The sequence below is a fragment of the Salvelinus fontinalis genome, chromosome 4 (assembly GCF_029448725.1).
Source record: "Salvelinus fontinalis isolate EN_2023a chromosome 4, ASM2944872v1, whole genome shotgun sequence".
Taxonomy (NCBI): Eukaryota; Metazoa; Chordata; class Actinopteri; order Salmoniformes; family Salmonidae; genus Salvelinus; species Salvelinus fontinalis.
In genome coordinates this window covers 71,951,866-71,967,048 of record NC_074668.1, presented here as the reverse complement: position 1 = coordinate 71,967,048, position 15,183 = coordinate 71,951,866, and the positions used below count along the sequence as shown (strand labels likewise).

At 48.3% G+C, this 15,183-nt stretch overlaps 1 pseudogene; it reads left to right on the top strand.

Moving 5' to 3' along the window:
* Nucleotides 1-15,183, top strand: part of LOC129854345 (malonate--CoA ligase ACSF3, mitochondrial-like) — a 38,354-nt pseudogene that overhangs the window by 15,027 nt on the left and 8,144 nt on the right.

The window sequence follows — 15,183 nt, the reverse complement described above, 5'->3', positions numbered from 1 at the left end:
AAACTAGCCTGTTGACAGTTTTCATCTTCAGCCAGGCCCTCGCCTCGATTCTCATTCACTGTAAATAATGTACACACAATACCATGGCACCCTATCCATCTACTTTACATATTGTGATCTCACAATACCATGGCACCCTATCTATCTTCTTTACACATTGTGATCTCACAATACCATGGCACCCTATCCATCTGCTTTACATATTGTGATCTCACAATACCATGGCACCCTATCCATCTGCTTTACATATTGTGATCTCACAATACAATGACACCCTATCCATCTACTTTACATATTGTGATCTGGATGAAATTATTTTGTTTGCGTTAATATGGGGGTAGATATTCCATCTACGTACAATGTAAAATACTGTTTCTGACTCTCTCCCCCTCAGGTATGGGAGGTCCTGCTCAGCTCCATGGCTCTTATGGTAAATGTGTTCATGGCTGTTCCAACCATCTACTCCGAGCTGATCCGGCACTATGAGCAGCACTTCACCCAGCCACACGACCAGGACTTTGTCAGGGCTGTCTGCAAGGAGAGAATCAGGCAGCAAGGACCTTATAGTCTACTTATACTAGTATCAATACCACAGGAAATGAGTAGATCTCCATCATTAGCAGTATCATAATATTCATATAAGTGGACGAATATCTTTAACAAGCTCATTGCTTATCTATTGTGATGAAATTACTTTCTTAAAATCTCTGACAAGACATCTTCAGAGCGAATGGGTTGTCATGAATCTGGACAGTGGTTTCTCATTCCGTCAGAGAGTGAAGAGATAGTTTGAAGGGGAAGGGATATGTGTCAGAGATCAAAGGGATGGGTTTTAAAGAGAGACGGGGCTTTGTAGTGAGATGTGACAGATGCTTTCTCCAAATGTACCAGGGCTTATGCTCAAGAGAGAGTGAAGAAAGCATTGGGACACGACAGATGGAATAGAGTTATAAACTCTATGTAAAGCCTAGCACTTATGTTACCCCAACCTAAAGTTGCAAAGCTACCGGTAATTTACCAAAGTGACCTGAATCTTCGGTAATTTTGGTAATTAACAGGAAATTTATGGTAACTTGGATCATTTATAATTTAATAACTTTAAAAAACTTCATATAAAGTATAAATGTTTTATGTTTCTAGTGGATAGACCATATGGTTCAAGAGAAAATTGCCTAATTAATGGAAAAAGCATCTAATCAACAATGGCATTGTTTTCAATTAACTCTGCGACTCTTCAAACTATTGACTTTTTTCACAGTTGAAAAACTGAAAAACATTTACAACAAAGACATATTGGTGTGACCGTGGCAAAGTAGGTTTGACATTGGATAGCCTATCTCTGAGGCTAGTTAGGGACCTTCAAATAAATGACAAATAAATAAATTAAATAGGACAATATTATCATGTTGCACATTAAATGCTTTCAATATTGTAAATTAATTTCTACAATTTATAGTTGGTTTGAGGTTTTTAAGTAATTGAAATTTGGAGCTTTTGTCATTTTAAAATATTGTTCCATGTACATTGTGTAATTTACTGATGGCCCTTCACTAGCCCCATAGGGATATTGAACGTCAAATCAAATTGGCCATGGGCGTTATGATTGGGTCGCGTGCAGCTGCTCTGTGAATTGGTGATTACTTGGGTACTGCCAGCTGTGGGCATGTGGGCAGGATTAAAATAAATCCAACCCACGGAAAACTGTTACGGTACCCTTCATTCTGTAACATACCATTTTATCCTATCATCTCGCAAATCTCCGTTTTAGATGAGACTGACTTTATGACCAAAATTATCCTATTTACACTTTGTAGTACATTTTGACACTAGAGTAAAGGTTTTTAACTCATATCGATGCCACATTGGCTGTTTTCAAAGCGAGAAGTTGCTTTTCAGGGGCAGTCGCTCTTCAAACACCAATGGTATTCACTAAGTTGATGGTTTATATTTAGGCCACGGGCCGATAAAAACATTACTTGAGCAGATGGTTTGGGGGCCGGAACATAATTACAAATAATTTGTAGACTGCAAATTGACCGCAAGAAACCCAAACAGATATCATATTTGACTAAAACATAATAATTTTAAACCTTGGTTGGGGGGGGGTGAAATAAAACCAATCGCGGGCCAAATTTGGCTCATGGTCCGCTAGTTGGGGAATCCTGATTTAAGATAATGTTTAAGATAATGTTTTACAGCTTTGTCATCATTTGATAAGGCCACACAGGGCCAGAGATAATTAGACACATGTAATAATCTGAAGTACCCCAAAAGGCCACTAGATGTCATCTTGTAAAATTCACCCCAAAACTTGAAAGTCACCAAATTCTGGTAGTTCACTGGTAAACTTAGAAGGTTTACAGTAATATACCCTCCCTTTCCAACCCTTCTCCCACCTGAAGCTACTCCAGTCAATGCTAAGGCCATTGAAAAGAGATGGCTTCATCACAGACTGGGCCTTTACTGAGTGTGACCCAGACTGCCCCCTCTAACCCCAGGCTGATGGTGTCTGTCTCGTCCACCCCCTGCCTCAGCCCACCCTGCTACACTGGGAGGAGATCACAGGACACACCCCGTTGGAGCGCTACGGCATGACAGATAGGCATGGCCCTGTCCAACCCCCTGAAGGGTCCTCGCATCCCAGGTACACACACCATTGACCACCACCATTTTCCTTTGTACAGTGATGGCATAACCTCACACACATCCAGAAACTATATGACAGTGAGACTGTCTTTAATTCATATTACAACATGCAGACAGTCATTAGGCTCTGTTGGAGCGCTATCTTTTTGCCCTATCTGACAGTTGTCTCAGTTGTCTGAGGAACATGGTGTTGATCAGACTATTTCTGTCTGGTTTACCTATGTTCTCATTCCAGGTATCAAAGCTCTATGCTGCTGTTGTTGTTTCTGGTTCGATCCTCCGGTGACTGGAGGGCTGTGTTCCTTTCTTTAGTCTTTCCGTTCCCCTTCTAGTCTTTTTGAGTGGAGGATCTTCAAAGCAGCGGTATGACAAGGCAGGCTAATTTGACTGTCAGTAGCCCAGCTAATGCGGTGTCTGTTGTTGTGAGCGCCTGTTTGAAATAAAGAGGCAGGTTTTATTTAATCCTGGGAGGTGGTTAATAAGACCAGCTCTGAGACGTTGCGGTCGCATCGACGTCTTTCCAGCAGCAGTCTGAGACACTTGTGGAAGAGCGTGTGCGATGCCGTCTCCTTTTAAAGTAGGTAAAACAAATCAATAACAACCATAGAGCGCTCAGAAAAGAACACTCCAGTCCCCCCCCCTTCCTCCACATCACTCCACCCCTTCAAAACAACTGTCAACTGTTAACTAATCAACTTGTGTTTTATTATGAGTTTATTTATGACAGTCTATTAAAGACATGTATTGTTATTTTATGAGTGAGTATACACACAGTTTTGTAATAATACAAGAATATTGGTCATATTTGTATCATGTTGGTGGTCGTAATTTGATTCATTTTTGGCTCCATACTGAGGAGTAGGCTATACCCTAAAGCTATGTCTCTCTCTTAATCTATTCATCTCCATCTCATTTGTATTTTTTTTTCTTTCATTCTGTTTTTTTCCCTCTGTTGTTTTCCCCCTCTAACACCAGCCCTGTCAGGAGACACATGTCCCCTTTCAGCAGAATGACTTTGAGCATCTCAACCCCCACCCTTTCACTTCACACCCTTTCCCCCCTCCCCCTTCTCTCCTCTCCCCTTTCCCGCTCTCTCTCCCCTCTCCATCTCACTTTCTCCCTTCCTTGTGCTTTGTGTTTGGGGGAGGTTGTGGGGAGGTTGTTGGGGGGTTTGAGCAGCAGTGCTCCAGCAGGGCTCCAGGGGGCGCAGGGCTGTCAGCTCCCCAGGGCAGCCCAGAGAGAGCACAGCGTGAAGGAAGGCTGCTGAATTATGCATGGGGAAGGCAGGTTTGGAGCTGCACCGCACACAGCTCTCTGCTCCTCTCCCTCCCTCCCTCCATCCATCCTCGCCTCTCCTTTTCCTCCTCCTCTCTGCCTGGCTGGTCTCATTTGAAAACTCTAGCTGGCTGGTTGAGTGTGTGGCTGGCTGGCATGGCTGATGCTGCAGTCGTAATTAGAGGTTCAGATGGGCCCACTGATGGAGCCTTGTTAATGGGCCTCTGTGCAGTCAGGGGAGCCATTGTGTTTCTGACAGTGCTGTCGCCACAGGGCCAGCTACATTCCACTACACATACACACACACACACACTCACACACTTACTGTATATCTATAAAGCTATATTAATTCAACTCTGCTTTAATAGGCATGAAGAAAAGGGCAGTAATGAGGACGTCAGCATAATAAGATGTTATCTTATTCCTAATACCACTGCAATGTTGTTGTTGTTATTGTTTGAATTGATTATTTCTGCTATTTTCGGCAGAGGGCTGATGTTGGCCGTATCAGTTCATTAGCCATTTCCAGCTGTCACTCAACAACCTTATGTCCCTCTCAATGCTGTCCTCATTCCCCTGCATGGTTAGTAATTGTTCCCTGTGTGGAATGTGGGTAGAGCACGGCTCTGTAATATTTCTATCTTCTATTTTGAGTTTCTAGTCACTCGTTTAGCCCTCGTCCCCTTTTTGTAATTCCCCTCCAGTCTTTCTGTTCTGCCTGTAGCCTTTGAAGTGGCAGTCAATCTCAATTCTCAGTAAAGTAACGGTGACTTGAATGTTACATGGCTCCAAAATATGTCTGGCCTCCTTCCTGAATGGAGAGAAAAAGCGAGGGAGACCAAGAGGGGAAGCGCGAGAGATTGCTCGGGCTCAAGTATAAATGGATTTTGGTTAGTTTTGTGATTGAGGGGAGAAAGCTCTTTTTATCACCCCGTCGTTGGCAGCTTTCTGCTGTGTTTGGAGGGTGAGGAGCGATGAGGACACGCTGACGATTACCAAGCTCACTGGGACACAACCCTGGGAGAAAAACAAAAAGACAGGGACTGAGATGGACGTCATCCTCTCACACAAAAAACCCTTGAATGAAGGGGACGGTGGCAGGAGGGATAGGACAGGAAGTGGCTTTAGAGAGAAGACTGACTTGACAGAGATAAACTAGGCTGGTATGGTTTTGAAACGATGGGAAGAGAGTTTGTATCGCTGTGCTTCTCGCTCTGCTGATGAAGTGGAAACGGAGTGTGTTTGATTGGCATTGCCAATCAGGGCTAAAGTTGATTAGATCAATATGAAGCAGGGAGTTATTTTGTAATCATGGCCTGTCTGCCCTGTTCTTTATTGGGAGAGCAGTGGCCTGTGAAATGACATGGCCCACAGTGTCACACAGAGAGAGAGAGAGAGCAGGCTGCACAAAGGTTTCCTTCTCTTTTGGCGGAGGCAGTCATTAGAGCTTATCTCTCTATAGGTCAGACAGAAGGAGAAAATGCCTCAGGAGAGGGGAATGTGTGTGCATTCATATGTGTAGGAGAAGGATTGTCATTAAATCACTATATTTTCATTTGTATTTGTTGATGCAAATATTTTGGGCGTGAAAATGTTTTTTATTTAAAACCATTCGCATTAATTGTGAGAGTGTAATTAGTTCCATTGTGCATGCATGATGTGAGTATTTAGCGTTGTATGTGTTTGTGTGTGTGCAGGTGCAGTCGGTGTCCCTCTTCCAGGAGTGGAGGTTTGCATCGTCATGACGAAAGCAGCCAGCACCACCGTCGCCGAGGGCAACAGCAGAGAAACTCAGGTATTCAGCAGTCAGAAACACTCACATCCATAGATACAGTAGAACTTCCAGATTCTGTAGGAAAAAAATATCTGTCTAAGGAGAATGTTCATGTTGTTAAAAAACATATACGGTTAGCATGTCCAGGACCCTGTCTGTCTTAGCCACCCACTGTAGTGTGTGTGTGTGTGTGTCTGTCTTTAGGTGCGTTGGAGGGGAAGGAGGGGGAGCTGATGGTGCGAGGAGACCAGGTCTTCACAGAGTACTGGAACAAACCAGAGGCCACCAGGGAGTGTTTCACTGAGGACGGCTGGTTCAAAACAGGTACAGTACAGTGTCTGTCAGTAACACACTGTCATCTCATGATTTATTGACTGGTATGCAGCTACAGGACACAGGCTCATAACTTGAGGGACAGCCTGATGATACAATACTACGAGAGGGCTGCGAAAGACTAGTGAATATTTCACATGACCACTAGCTCATGTGAAATATTGGCTAGGGTTCATCATGTTCTCTCTACTTCACCAATCACACCCAGAACACTGGATGAGGCACATTGTCAGAACTACGCTTGTCCTGACCTCTCTTTCTCCAGGAGCTGTATTTAAACATTTAGGAAGAAGGCGTCTCGCTCCCCTTCAGTGACTGGCTTGTGATAAATGGAGGTTGTGTGTTTTTGGTGCTGGGAGGCATTTCTCCTCTCTAAGTGGTTGTGACTCCTCTGTGGGTTGGGGAGAAGAAGAGCAGAGCTGTCAGTGGTGCAGAGGCCGACTAGGCCCTCTCTGGCCCAGTGCATTCCTCCAAGGAGCCCTGCTTTAGAACAGGGCTACGGGGAGAGAGGAGCTGCTCAGAGAGAGAGAGATGGGCAGGGATAAAGAATGGAGAGAAGTGGGCAAGAAAGAGTGGAGGAGGTACAGATGGAGAGGGGGCTGCAGGGGCAGAGAGGGAGAGAGTCAGGGAGAGCTGGCAGGGAGGAAGACGGGAGCTGGCAGGGTGGAGTGGGTTTAATTGGCTTTTAGGGCTGGAAGGACAGAGTTCCAGTGCGCCGCACGCTGCTGTCACACTCCATTAGGCCCACTGGCCGGATAATGAGAGCCAGCACAATCAGCTCCCAGCAGACAGACCAGCCAGCCAGTCAGTCCCCTAGCCAGCCATTGCTACTGCCAAGCACCCTGCCTGCCTGCCTGCCCACCCGCCTGCTTGCTCCATCCTACATACACATGCACACACACACACAGTCACACTCACCATCACCTCAGGCAGCCTGCTTGCCATGGCGACCCTGCATCCACCAGCTCCATAGGCAGCTATATCCTCACTACCAGCGGAGGTTGGTGGGAGGAGTTATAAGAGGACGTGCACATTGTAATGGCTGGACTGGAATAGATGGAACGGAGTCAAACATTTGTTGGATTTGTTTGATACCGTTTCATTTATTCCATTCCAGCCATTACAATGAGTCTGTCCTCCTATAGCTTGTCCCAGCAGCCTCCTCTGCTCAATACAGCACTACTTTACATTTACTTTGACATACCCTATATGCCCAGGCCTATTCACTCTATTCTGCTGCCCTTCTAGGTGTTAGGAGTGTCAGATCTGATGTCACCTCATCTGAAGGCTTGTGGCCAGTTCATGTATTTGAATAGGGAGACTGGAGAATGTGCGCAGAGGGCCTTAATGTAAAGATAAACTCATGACACAGTGTCAGTTTTCACAATGCTATTCCCTGTCCAGTGCATGGTTCTTTGTCACTATGTGTGATCTTGGCTCTGTTGGTAGGCAGTGTGAAAAGGTGTGAGTTTCAAGACGAGTACTACTTACACTCTCCCTCACTTCCACCGACTTCCTCTCACACTCATACCCTTTTCACCCTCACACCTACTCCCCCTCTTACACTCTCCCCCTCTCCGCCAGCTCGCTTCTCCATCCCTCCCTCCTCCATCCCTCCCGTTCTTTACCCTCACCTGAACTAGCTGTCTGTCTCTCACCATCTCAACTCTTAACCCTCTCATCCTCCTATTGGATTTGACCCTGTGTGCTCACCCTTTACCACACACACAGACTCCCTCAGGCAGAGCGGGGGGAAGGAGAGAGGGAAGATGGAGAGAGGAAGAAAGCAAGGAAGAGAGGGAGGAAGAGAAAAGAACAGGGAGAGCCAAGAGGTCAACATGGTTTCTGTTTGCCTGGCGGTCTCTTTAATTGGGTAAGTGTGGCCCTGCTGCAGCCTGACTGGCACCTCTATGGATAAGCTGTCACCCTGTTGAGCGCTCACTTTGCGCCCATCTCCACACCACGTTTGTTCCCATTGATTTTCCTCACTTCTCTTTGTGTCAACTCACTCACTCGGCCTCTCCTCTCCTCCAATCTGCCCTGCTTTCAAACGTACTCCTCAGTAGCTCCCTTTCAGCTGTCTGTGTCTGCTAGATTACCTACCAAGGAGAGGGACAGTGTGTGCCAGTCTCGTTAACTGGCCAGGGACTCCAGGCTACCTTTTGAGCAGATCATTCACACTGGTTTAGAGTTACTGACTGTTTGACTGGGGTCTACCTTGCCAATGGCCTCCCAAGTATACAGCAGTAATGATGAGCCGGTCTCTGGACGTAGTAACTGAAACCTTGCCTCCACTAGTCTCATCCCTCTATCAGGATCTTAACATCTTTTCAACCTGGTGACACACAAGCACGCAGACGGTGTGAGGAATCCTGCCAAGGCCTAACGCCATCATGAAATCATAACCAATGTTGTGGATGGATCGTTATCTTCGACTCCCTCCGTGAGATATTGACTGTTGTGGTCAGATTTCGTCTGCCTCTGGTGTTTGTGTGCAGGCTGCCTGCCTGTGTGGTTAGGCTCTTACTAATAAGGTTTTTCCATTGTGCCAGTGGAGTCCTTAAGACTGTCCCTCGTAAACAAGGCCATTAATTTTATTAGCGGTAGGGCTACAGAGATAGAAATGGAGAGAGGGAGAGACTGGGAGAAGTGGGGTTCAGCTGGTCTCCGGCGCTCTAGCAGGACAGCTCACTCTTTTTCCCCGGGAATGGATTATGCTCTGAAAAACAATAAATAAATAAATATATCAATAAATAAAGATGGCTGGGAGGGAAAGCATTAGCAATTTTCCAAATGCTGCGTGCACATACTTATGAATAATGGAGGCGTCCTAAAAGTTGCCAGTGCTCGGGTAAGCACTGTTTGGGGACTGCACATTAGCCTTGCTGTGCTCGTAAATAACAGGCAGGCTTGGATGTGGGTGTGCAGGCCACTGGAGGGAGAGGGGAGAATGTTAACTAGGAGGAGAGGAGAGGAGTGGAGCTCATCCTCCCTCAGCTCATCTCAGGGCAGAGAGGAGAGCAGAACCTCTCACAGAGCCAGGCTCATTACCATTACTTTACCACACACACGCACACGCACCACAAGTGCAAACGCACATACACTACAGTGCATTTGGAAAGTATTCAGACCCCTTTCCCTTTCCCACATTTTGTTACGTTACAGCCTTATGCTATAATTGATTTTATTCCTCATCAATCTACAAACAATACCCCATAATGACAAAGGGAAAACAGGTTTTTAGAAATGTTTGCAAATTTACTAAGAATAAAAAACATACCTTATTTACATAAGTATTCAGACCCTTTGCTATGAGACTTGAAATTGATCTCATGTGCATCCTGTTTCCATTGATCATCCTTGAGATGTTTCTACAACAGCATGATGGCAGCATCATGCTGGTGGCATGTTTTTCAGCTGGAGGCACTGGGAGACTAGTCAGGATCGAGGTAAAGATGAACAGATCAAAGTACAGAGAAGTCCTTGATGAAAACCTGCTCCAGAGCCCTCATGACCTCAGACTGGGGCGAAGGTTCACCTTCCAACAGGACAACGACCCTAAGCACACCGCCAAGACAACGCAGGGGTGGCTTCGGGACAAGTCTCTGAATGTCCTTGAGTGGCTCAGCCAGAACCCGGACATGAACCCGATCGAACATCTCTGGAGAGACCTGAAAATAGCTGTGCAGCGACGCTCCCCATCCAACCTGACAGAGCTTGAGAGGATCTGCAGAGATGATTCGGAGAAAGAATGAGTGTGTCAAGCTTGTAGCGTCATACCCAAAAAGTCTCGAGGTTGTAATCGCTGCCAAAGGTGCTTCAACAAAGTACTGATTAAAAGGTCTGAATACTTATGTAAATGTGATATTTCCGTTTTTTTTCATACATTTCCAAAAATGTCAAAAAAACCTGTTTTTGCTTTGTCGTTATGAGGTATTGTGTGTAGATTGATGAGGGGGAAAAACTATTTCATCAATTTTAGAATAAGGCTGTAAAGTAATAAAATGTGGAAAAAGTCAATGGGTCTGTCACGAATCCCGCCGAGGATGGTGCCTCTTCCTGTTCGGGCGGGGCTCGGCGGTCGTCGTCACCGGCCTACTAGCTGCCATCGTTTCTTTCTTTTTGGTTTCTGTTAATTTGGGCTGATTGGGTGCACCTGTTTTGAGTTTAGTTTGGTGGGTAGGCTATATAAGGTTAGGTAGCCCGCTGGCTGTTGTGCGGGCTTACTTTCTGTTATGTTGGTGTAGGATTTTGTAGTGGATTTTGTTATTTTCCTCGTAACAGTTTAGTCTGGTGTTATTGGACTTTTCTGATGTGCCCGTATGTGTTAGGGCATGATTTTCCCGTGCATTGGAAAATAAATCCACGTACCTTAACTTTGCTCTCTGCGTTTGACTCCATTCCACCCAGCACTCCTAGTAGCTCTGACAGAAGCCCGCACCGTTCTCTCAATCCCCGGACTTTGGCTGCTGGAGCGGGGTGGAATGACAGGGCCTTAATAGACCATTACCGTTGTAGCCTTCGGGAGGACGTCCGTCGGGAGCTAGCTTGTCGGGACACCACACTATCTCTAGATGAACTGATCGACATGTCAATTCGACTGGATAACCTGCTAGCTGCCCGCGGGCGTTCAGAGGGGGTCCTGTCCATTCCACCTCCCAGCTCTCCCGCTCCAACTCCGATGGAGTTGGGAGGAGCTGCATCTAGGGGGACCGGAGGAGGTGGCTCTTCCTGCACCTACTGTGGCCGGAGAGGACACACTTCGGACCGGTGCTGGAGGAGTCCATCTGGGAGTCGGGATGGCAGGCGGAATACTCCTCGGCCACCCCAGGTGAGTAGGCACAAGACTCACCCAGAGCTCCCTGTTGGTCATATGTTTTTGGTTATTTTTTTCCCTGCGTTTTTTCCCTCTCTTCAGCATAAGGCGCTAGTCGACTCAGGCGCAGCTGGGAGTTTTATGGATCGCGGACTCGCCCGTAAGTTGGGTGTTCCGCTGGTGCAGATAGACCCACCTTTTCCCTGTGCACTCCCTAGATAGCCGACCGTTCTGGTCAGGACTGGTCAGGGAGGCCACGATTCCGCTGGACATGGTAACCCAGGGGGATCATAGGGAGCAGATCAGTTTTTACCTTATTGATTCACCTGGTTTTCCGGTGGTGTTGGGGATTCCCTGGCTAGCCATTCACAATCCCCTCATTTCCTGGCGACAGGGAGCTCTTCAGGGGTGGTCAGATGAGTGTTCAGGTAGGTGTGTGGGAGTTTCCATCGGTGCCACATCGGTGGAGAGTCCAGACCAGGTTTCCACTGTGCGCATTCCCCCAGAATATGCCGATTTGGCTATCGCTTTTAGTAAGAAGGAAGCGACTAAATTACCCCCTCATCGACGGTGGGATTGCGTGATAAACCTCCAGGAGAACGCTGCACTTCCCAGGAGTCACGTGTACCCTTTGTCACAGGAGGAGACGTTGGCTATGGAGACATATGTCACGGAAGCTCTGGGACAGGGGTTCATTCGGCCCTCCATGTCACCCGCCTCCTCGAGTTTCTTTTTTGTGAGAAAAAAAGAGGGAGGACTGCGTCCGTGCATTGATTATCGAGGTCTAAATTCAATCACAGTGGGATTTAGTTATCCACTACCTCTGATCGCTACGGCGATGGAATCATTCCACGGAGCGCGTTTTTTCACAAAACTGGACCTCAGGAGCGCGTATAATCTGGTGCGTATTTGGGGAGGAGACGAGTGGAAAACAGCGTTTAGTACCACATCAGGCCACTATGAGTACCTCGTCATGCCGTATGGGTTGAAGAATGCTCCAGCCGTTTTCCAATCCTTTGTAGATGAGATTCTCAGAGACTTGCAGGGGCTGGGTGTGGTAGTATATATTGATGACATCTTGATCTATTCTGCCACACGCGCCGCTCATGTCTCCCTGGTGCGCAGGGTGCTTGGGCGACTGCTGGAGCATGACCTATACGTCAAGGCTGAGAAATGTGTGTTCTCCAAACCAGCCGTTTCCTTCCTGGGTTATCGCATTTCCACCTCGGGGGTGAGGATGGAGTGTGACCGCGTAAACGCCGTGCGTAATTGGCCGACTCCAACCACGGTAAAGGAGGTGCAGCGGTTTTTAGGGTTTGCCAATTACTACCGGAGGTTTATCCGGGGTTTTGGTCAAGTGGCGGCACCAATTACCTCACTGCTAAAGGGGGGGCCGGTGCGTTTACGGTGGTCGGCTGAGGCAGATGGAGCCTTCAACCAGTTGAAGGCAAGGTTTACTGAGGCTCCCGTGTTGGCGCATCCGGACCCTTCGTTAGCGTTCATAGTGGAGGTGGATGCGTCCGAGGCTGGTGTTGGAGCCGTGCTATCCCAGCGCTCGGGCGCGCCACCGAAGCTCCGTCCCTGTGCTTTCTTTTCTAAGAAGCTGGAGCCGGCGGAGCGGAACTATGATGTGGGGGATCGGGAGTTACTAGCTATGGTAAAAGCCCTGAAAGTGTGGAGACACTGGCTTGAGGGGGCCAAATACCCTTTTCTCATCTGGACTGACCACCGAAATCTGGAGTATATCCGAGAGGCGAAGAGACTGAGTCCGCGTCAGGCTAGGTGGGCCATGTTTTTTACTCGTTTTAGATTTAAGATCTCTTACCGACCAGGTTCCCTTAACACCAAGGCTGACGCGCTGTCACGTCTTTATGACACGGATGACCGGTCCATCGATCCGACTCCCATCCTTCCAGCCTCGTGTCTGGTGGCCCCGGTGGTATGGGAGGTGGACGCGGACATCGAGCGGGCGTTAAGGGTAGAACCTGTGCCATCCCAGTGTCCAACTGGCCGTAGGTACGTACCGCTTGGTGTTCGTGATCGTTTGATTCGGTGGGCTCATACACTACCTTCTTCGGGTCATCCGGGGATTGAGAGAACAGTGCGGGATCTTAGGAGGAAATACTGGTGGCCCACCTTGGCTAAGGACGTGAGACTCTATGTCTCTTCCTGCTCGGTATGCGCACAGAGTAAGGCTCCTAGGCACCTACCGAGAGGGAAGTTACAACCCCTCCCGGTTCCACAACGGCCATGGTCTCATTTATCGGTAGATTTCCTGACTGATCTTCCTCCTTCTCAGGGGAACACTACCGTTTTGGTCGTTGTGGATCGGTTTTCTAAGTCCTGTCGTCTCCTTCCATTGCCTGGTCTCCCTACGGCCCTACAGACTGCGGAGGCTCTTTTTACCCACGTCTTCCGGCACTACGGGGTGCCGGAGGACATCGTATCTGATCGAGGTCCCCAGTTCACGTCCCGGGTATGGAGGGCGTTTATGGAGCGTCTGGGGGTCTCGGTCAGCCTTACCTCTGGGTATCACCCTGAAAGTAATGGGCAGGTGGAACGGGTGAACCAGGAAGTGGGTAGGTTTCTGAGGTCGTATTGCCAGGACCGGCCTGGAGAATGGGCAAGGTACGTTCCGTGGGCAGAGTTGGCCCAGAATTCACTCCGCCACTCCTCAACTAACATGTCGCCATTTGAGTGCGTATTGGGGTACCAGCCGGTCCTGGCTCCGTGGCATCAGAGCCAGACCGAAGCTCCTGCGGTGGAGGAGTGGGTCCAGCGCTCTAGAGAGACCTGGCGGGCAGTCCAGGCCTCTCTCAGGCAGGCCAGTGAGCGTCAGAAGAGGAGCGCTGACCGCCACCGCAGTGAGGCCCCTGTGTTCGCACCAGGGGACAGGGTCTGGCTCTCGACCCGAAACCTGCCCCTCCGCCTGCCCTGCCGGAAGCTGGGGCCGCAGTGTGTGGGGCCATTTAAAGTCCTGAGGAGGATAAACGAGGTGTGTTATAGATTACAACTCCCCTCTTACTATCGTATTAACCCCTCGTTTCATGTGTCTCTCCTCAGGCCGGTGGTAGCTGGTCCCCTTCAGGAAGGTGAGGTGCCGGAGGTCCCTCCGCCCCCTCTGGATATCGAGGGGTCCCCGGCGTACGCTGTACGAGCTATTCTGGACTCGAGACGCCGGGTGAGGGGCCTGCAGTACCTCGTTGACTGGGAGGGGTACGGTCCGGAGGAGAGGTGCTGGGTACCTGGGAAGGATATTTTAGATCCTTCCCTCTTGGCTGATTTCCACCGTCGCCACCCGGATTGTCCTGCGCCTCGCCCTCCGGGTCGTCCTCGGGGCCGGGGTCGGCGCGCTGCGGGAGCCGCGCGTCAGAGGGGGGGTACTGTCACGAATCCCGCCGAGGATGGTGCCTCTTCCTGTTCGGGCGGGGCTCGGCGGTCGTCGTCACCGGCCTACTAGCTGCCATCGTTTCTTTCTTTTTGGTTTCTGTTAATTTGGGCTGATTGGGTGCACCTGTTTTGAGTTTAGTTTGGTGGGTAGGCTATATAAGGTTAGGTAGCCCGCTGGCTGTTGTGCGGGCTTACTTTCTGTTATGTTGGTGTAGGATTTTGTAGTGGATTTTGTTATTTTCCTCGTAACAGTTTAGTCTGGTGTTATTGGACTTTTCTGATGTGCCCGTATGTGTTAGGGCATGATTTTCCCGTGCATTGGAAAATAAATCCACGTACCTTAACTTTGCTCTCTGCGTTTGACTCCATTCCACCCAGCACTCCTAGTAGCTCTGACAGGGTCTGAATTCTTTCCTCATATACTGTATATTTGATTTTGTTTTGATACTTGGAGTTACAGAATCAATATAATATCTTCCCAAAATAATATTGCGATACTCTCATTTATAAATTTTTTCCCACAATCATTAGTCTGTGGTCCGTTGACTTTGTGTGTAGTTTGTTCTATGGCCGGATTTGTCATTCAATCTGCAAATATTTTTTACATTTGTGTGTGTGCTCAGTGCATGTTAGGTTTTAAAGTTTTGTCAGTCTTAACCTCTCAGCTGAGGTGAAACTAGAGTCTGCAGGACAGACAGACAGACAGACAGTCAGCCAGCAGTGTGCCTTATTTTCCAGGCAGGCAGCCATCACTAGTGATTTAAGCATTCCTTCCCTATCACCCTCCCCAATGTCACATTTCACCTCCGGTCACAACACATTGCCCCTCCCATGTCATGTTCCCCTCACGGCTCTACCATTCACCCTCCACGTGTTCCATTTCCCCTATGGTAAGGCTACACTTCCATTCTAATGATATGTTCCAATCAAGGTGTTGACATGTGGGACT